Source organism: Dreissena polymorpha, chromosome 1 (assembly GCF_020536995.1).
Source record: "Dreissena polymorpha isolate Duluth1 chromosome 1, UMN_Dpol_1.0, whole genome shotgun sequence".
Classification (NCBI taxonomy): domain Eukaryota; kingdom Metazoa; phylum Mollusca; class Bivalvia; order Myida; family Dreissenidae; genus Dreissena; species Dreissena polymorpha.
In genome coordinates this window covers 15,389,677-15,396,674 of record NC_068355.1, presented here as the reverse complement: position 1 = coordinate 15,396,674, position 6,998 = coordinate 15,389,677, and positions in this window count along the sequence as shown.

Sequence of the window (6,998 nt, the reverse complement as noted above, 5' to 3'; positions counted from 1 at the left end):
CCCTAAATATTACAATCTGGTCAAAATACTTGAATATTGTTACAAGCTTTAGTAGAAAAGAAGTAAACAACTATTAAAACGTGTTCATGAGCTCTTTCAGCACAAATTGTTGCGATTTGAGATGCTCGAGACGAGTTTTTGTACATTTTTTTTCTTATTTTCCTCTGAAAACGTATTTTTTTTCTTAAAAACTCACGATGCTCCTTAAATTCGTGAAACAAACGCATTTATTCCGTGAAATTTGCCAAAACATCATATCTCACTAAAAAATGATGATTTTCTGTAAATACAGCTTCTTTGTGACTAGCCTGGTTTTGCGTTTAGGTCATAATACACCAAATAGTTTCCCTATATAATTCAATGTAAAAGCGACAACTTTGAGCGAAAATAAATGCAATGCATTTTGCACATAGAGACCCCCATAACCATACCTTTTCTTAAAGGCCATTCTAAGCGGAATCGATTTATGCAATAAAAAAGATATGTCATGTACAATGCAGAAAGAACTTGACACAATCAAAATCGACTGTTTTTGCAACTTTTTTTTCGGCCGTTTCTAGTGGAATGTAACCTTTTCTAGTGCAATGGTTTACTATAGTCTTCAAGTGTATCATATTTCAGGGATTCAGTAGTGAACACCTATTCATTCATGCCCTACCATTATCTCCGCAAGATAACACCTGAATAATGGTAAAAAGTGTAAAACATGCCTTCCTGTCAACTATGATATTTTTTTTAGAGAGTACAGCCCCTACATGAAGCGTCATTTAGTGTATTGTAACCTATAAGACAACGTTTACTGTTAACATCGCGAAAAATAAGCACTTCTCGATACTTATAAACCTATTTTCTATGTGCATGCCAATTTTCAGACCGATCTTTCACGTAGAAATGCTTGAAAATGCATTTTATTATAACGCCTGATAAGCCATGTGGCTTTCGCGTTCGGAGCTTTGATTTATACGGGCGTTCAGGCGTAAACGATTACCCTAAATAATACAATCGGTCAAAATACTGGAATATTGTTACAAGCTTTGTAGAAAAAGAAGTAAACAACTATTAAACGTGTTCATGAGCTCTTTCAGCACAAATTGTTGCGATTTGAGATGCTCAAGACGAGTTTTTTGTACATTTTTTTTTTCTTATTTTCCTCTGAAAACGTATTTTTTTCTTAAAACTCACGATGCTCCTTAAATTCGTGAAACAAATGCATTTATTCCGTGAAATTTGCCAAAACGCATCATATCTCACTAAAAAATGATGATTTTCTGTAAATACAGCTTCTTTGTGACTAGGCCTGGTTTTGCGTATAAGACAACGTTTACTGTTAACATCGCGAAAAATAAGCACTTCTCGATACTTATAAACCTATTTTCTATGTGCATGCCAATTTTTAGACGATCTTTCACGTAGAAATGCTTGAAAATGCATTTTATTATAACGCCTGATAAGCCATGTGGCTTTCGCGTTCGGAGCTTTGATTTATAACGGGCGTTCAGGCGTAAAACGATTTACCCTAAATAATTACAATCGGTCAAAATACTGGAATATTGTTACAAGCTTTGTAGAAAAAGAAGTAAACAACTATTAAAACGTGTTCATGAGCTCTTTCAGCACAAATTGTTGCGATTTGAGATGCTCGAGACGAGTTTTGTACATTTTTTTTTCTTATTTTCCTCTGAAAACGTATTTTTTTCTTTAAAAACTCACGATGCTCCTTAAATTCGTGAAACAAACGCATTTATTCCGTGAAATTTGCCAAAACGCATCATATCTCACTAAAAAATGATGATTTTCTGTAAATACAGCTTCTTTGTGACTAGGCCTGGTTTTGCGTTTAGGTCATAATACACCAAATAGTTTCCCTATATAATTCAATGTAAAAGCGACAACTTTGAGCGAAAATAAATGCAACGTTTTGCACATAGAGACCCCCATAACCATACCTTTTCTTAAAGGCCATTCTAAGCGGAATCGATTTAATGCAATAAAAAGATATGTCATGTACAATGCAAGAAAGAACTTGACACAAATCAAAATCGACTGTTTTTGCAACTTTTTTTTCGGCCGTTTCTTAGTGGAATGTAACCTTTTCTAGTGCAATGGTTTACTATAGTCTTCAAGTGTATCATATTTCAGGGATTCAGTAGTGAACACCTATTCATGCCCTACCATTATCTCCGCAAGATAACACCTGAATAATGGTAAAAAGTGTAAAACAGCCTTCCTGTCAACTATGATATTTTTTTAGAGAGTACAGCCCTACATGAAGCGTTCATTTAGTGTATTGTAACCTATAAGACATCGTTTACTGTTAACATCGCGAAAAAAAAGCACTTCTCGATACTTATAAACCTATTTTCTATGTGCATGCCAATTTTCAGACCGATCTTTCACGTAGAAATGCTTGAAAATGCATTTTATTATAACGCCTGATAAGCCATGTGGCCTTTCGCGTTCGGAGCTTTGATTTATAACGGGCGTTCAGGCGTAAAACGATTACCCTAAATAATTACAATCGGTCAAAATACTGGAATATTGTTACAAGCTTTGTAGAAAAAGAAGTAAACAACTATTAAAACGTGTTCATGAGCTCTTTCAGCACAAAATTGTTGCGATTTGAGATGCTCAAGACGAGTTTTTGTACATTTTTTTTTCTTATTTTCCTCTGAAACGTATTTTTTTCTTAAAAAACTCACGATGCTCCTTAAATTCGTGAAACAAACGCATTTATTCCGTGAAATTTGCCAAAACGCATCATATCTCACTAAAAAATGATGATTTTCTGTAAATACAGCTTCTTTGTGACTAGGCCTGGTTTTGCGTATAAGACAACGTTTACTGTTAACATCGCGAAAAATAAGCACTTCTCGATACTTATAAACCTATTTTCTATGTGCATGCCAATTTTTAGACCGATCTTTCACGTAGAAATGCTTGAAAATGCATTTTATTATAACGCCTGATAAGCCATGTGGCTTTCGCGTTCGGAGCTTTGATTTATAACGGGCGTTCAGGCGTAAAACGATTACCCTAAATAATTACAATCGGTCAAAATACTGGAATATTGTTACAAGCTTTGTAGAAAAAAGAAAGTAAACAACTATTAAAACGTGTTCATGAGCTCTTTCAGCACAAGTTGTTGCGATTTGAGATGCTCGAGACGAGTTTTTGTACATTTTTTTTTTCTTATTTTCCTCTGAAAACGTATTTTTTTCTTAAAAACTCACGATGCTCCTTAAATTCGTGAAACAAACGCATTTATTCCGTGAAATTTGCCAAAACGCATCATATCTCACTAAAAAATGATGATTTTCTGTAAATACAGCTTCTTTGTGACTAGGCCTGGTTTTGCGTTTAGGTCATAATACACCAAATAGTTTCCCTATATAATTCAATGTAAAAGCGACAACTTTGAGCGAAAATAAATGCAACGTTTTGCACATAGAGACCCCCATAACCATACCTTTTCTTAAAGGCCATTCTAAGCGGAATCGATTTATGCAATAAAAAAGATATGTCATGTACAATGCAAGAAAGAACTTGACACAAATCAAAATCGACTGTTTTTGCAACTTTTTTTTTCGGCCGTTTCTTAGTGGAATGTAACCTTTTCTAGTGCAATGGTTTACTATAGTCTTCAAGTGTATCATATTTCAGGGATTCAGTAGTGAACACCTATTCATGCCCTACCATTATCTCCGCAAGATAACACCTGAATAATGGTAAAAAGTGTAAAACATGCCTTCCTGTCAACTATGATATTTTTTTAGAGAGTACAGCCCTACATGAAGCGTTCATTTAGTGTATTGTAACCTATAAGACAACGTTTACTGTTAACATCGCGAAAAATAAGCACTTCTCGATACTTATAAACCTATTTTCTATGTGCATGCCAATTTTCAGACCGATCTTTCACGTAGAAATGCTTGAAAATGCATTTTATTATAACGCCTGATAAGCCATGTGGCTTTCGCGTTCGGAGCTTTGATTTATAACGGGCGTTCAGGCGTAAAACGATTACCCTAAATAATTACAATCGGTCAAAATACTGGAATATTGTTACAAGCTTTGTAGAAAAAGAAGTAAACAACTATTAACAACGTGTTCATGAGCTCTTTCAGCACAAATTGTTGCGATTTGAGATGCTCAAGACGAGTTTTTGTACATTTTTTTTTCTTATTTTCCTCTGAAAACGTATTTTTTTTCTTAAAAACTCACGATGCTCCTTAAATTCGTGAAACAAACGCATTTATTCCGTGAAATTTGCCAAAACGCATCATATCTCACTAAAAAATGATGATTTTCTGTAAATACAGCTTCTTTGTGACTAGGCCTGGTTTTGCGTATAAGACAACGTTTACTGTTAACATCGCGAAAATAAGCACTTCTCGATACTTATAAACCTATTTTCTATGTGCATGCCAATTTTTAGACCGATCTTTCACGTAGAAATGCTTGAAAATGCATTTTATTATAACGCCTGATAAGCCATGTGGCTTTCGCGTTCGGAGCTTTGATTTATAACGGGCGTTCAGGCGTAAAAACGATTACCCTAAATAATTACAATCGGTCAAAATACTGGGAATATTGTTACAAGCTTTGTAGAAAAAGAAGTAAACAACTATTAAAACGTGTTCATGAGCTCTTTCAGCACAAATTGTTGCGATTTGAGATGCTCGAGACGAGTTTTTGTACATTTTTTTTTTCTTATTTTCCTCTGAAAACGTATTTTTTTCTTAAAAACTCACGATGCTCCTTAAATTCGTGAAACAAACGCATTTATTCCGTGAAATTTGCCAAAACGCATCATATCTCACTAAAAAATGATGATTTTCTGTAAATACAGCTTCTTTGTGACTAGGCCTGGTTTTGCGTTTAGGTCATAATACACCAAATAGTTTCCCTATATAATTCAATGTAAAAGCGACAACTTTGAGCGAAAATAAATGCAACGTTTTGCACATAGAGACCCCCATAACCATACCTTTTCTTAAAGGCCATTCTAAGCGGAATCGATTTATGCAATAAAAAAGATATGTCATGTACAATGCAAGAAAGAACTTGACACAAATCAAAATCGACTGTTTTTGCAACTTTTTTTTTCGGCCGTTTCTTAGTGGAATGTAACCTTTTCTAGTGCAATGGTTTACTATAGTCTTCAAGTGTATCATATTTCAGGGATTCAGTAGTGAACACCTATTCATGCCCTACCATTATCTCCGCAAGATAACACCTGAATAATGGTAAAAAGTGTAAAACATGCCTTCCTGTCAACTATGATATTTTTTTAGAGAGTACAGCCCTACATGAAGCGTTCATTTAGTGTATTGTAACCTGTGACCGTGCTTTTTGGGTCACATGAAGAATGCGTAAAAAGCCTTCGTGACCACGAAATACAAACAAATACGAGGTATGCTGTTGGCTACAGCAGCAAAGGCTTTGGCAAAAGAAGTACCGGTAGGTCACCAGCAGTCAAAATACATTATTAATATGAAAAATGACTAGGATTTGTTTAACCATGTGCGTTACGTGTGTTTAAATCGGTGTGTAGATATACCGAAATCCTATTAATATTAATAATTTATCAAAATACTGCGGATATTAAGACAGAATATTGCATAATTCACTGATAAAGCAGCAGTATTATTAATTCCCCCACCCAACCTTCCCCAGGACCATACCCCCACCCCAGCTTACCCCTTGGTTTCCAGATTGTTAAATGTACACCTATTGTGTTTGGTTTGTCTTTTCGACAACAAATAATGACAAAAATATGCAGTTAAAAAATCTCTTATAGGTATTATAAACAGGCATGGCAACTCGAGTGTTCTCGATGAAAATGGTCTTGTCCAGTGTTCCTCAATATTTCGTCAATAGGCACATAGTGCGTTTTATACTTTGTGTTTATATAATACATTAACACAGGTTCTTTTTTTCAAACTGTGTATTTTCGTCAATATTCCTTGTTGAAAAGTCAAACCATTCCCAATATGTGTACATTTAACAATCTGGAACCCCTGGGATAAATGGGGGTGGCAGGTTGGGTCCAGGGAAAGTCAATATACTTCATTTATTCGCATGCAAAATGACAAGAGTAAGAAAAAACACATGCTTTATTTGTCTTTTAGGTCACCAGCCTTCAATATGCTTTATATATTCATATTAAAAATGACACGAGTTAGAAGAAACATATATATCATTTACTTTTTTTGTTATCGCCACTTATTTATTTAATCAAAACATTACTACTCTTAACTAAGGGTGTCACGTTTAAACGTTTGAACGGCCGCGTTTCGTGGTTTGCTCAAAAACCTTTACAAAAACAGTTAACCTTTAAATGCCAGTCTATATCAATAAAATTCGTTTTAGTTCATTACGTTGTGACGTTTCAAAGCTTTTTAACAGCTGCCAGGGCCCCTCGTTTGGCATTTTTTACTGCAGAATATCGGCGGCTTCCCCCATGAAAAAAGTATACTTTTTTCCCCTATTTCGGCTATAAATCCCCCCTCCATTTTTTTTTTTAATGTTATACCTATGTTGCCTGCTGGTATGGTGCTACTAACTTTGATAAGTTGTTTATTTATATAAATCATATTAAAATATCGCAATTTTAAGTGCTCAATGGTTGTTGGAAAGATCTTCTAAAATTCCCATTTTCGCCCAAAACGATACAAAATTCCCCCCTCTAAGGGCCCCGGCCCCAATCCCCAAAGTGTAGAGAGGGCCCTTGCTGCTGAAAAAGACTCGTATTAAAAACTATTTGTCTCCTGTGCGCCAGATGGCCCTTATTCACAATACCGTAAGCATAACAATACACCATGTACGGACTAGACCTCTTGAATATTTAACGCGCATCATCATGAAATTCCCGGCTTTTGTTGCATGAGAATGCCCCGAATCCTCTTGAGCATTCAACACGCGTCGGCCCGAGGAAATATTCACGACGTTTATTCATCGCCATTCATTTCTCGAGATATGGCGAACAATCTCCGTAT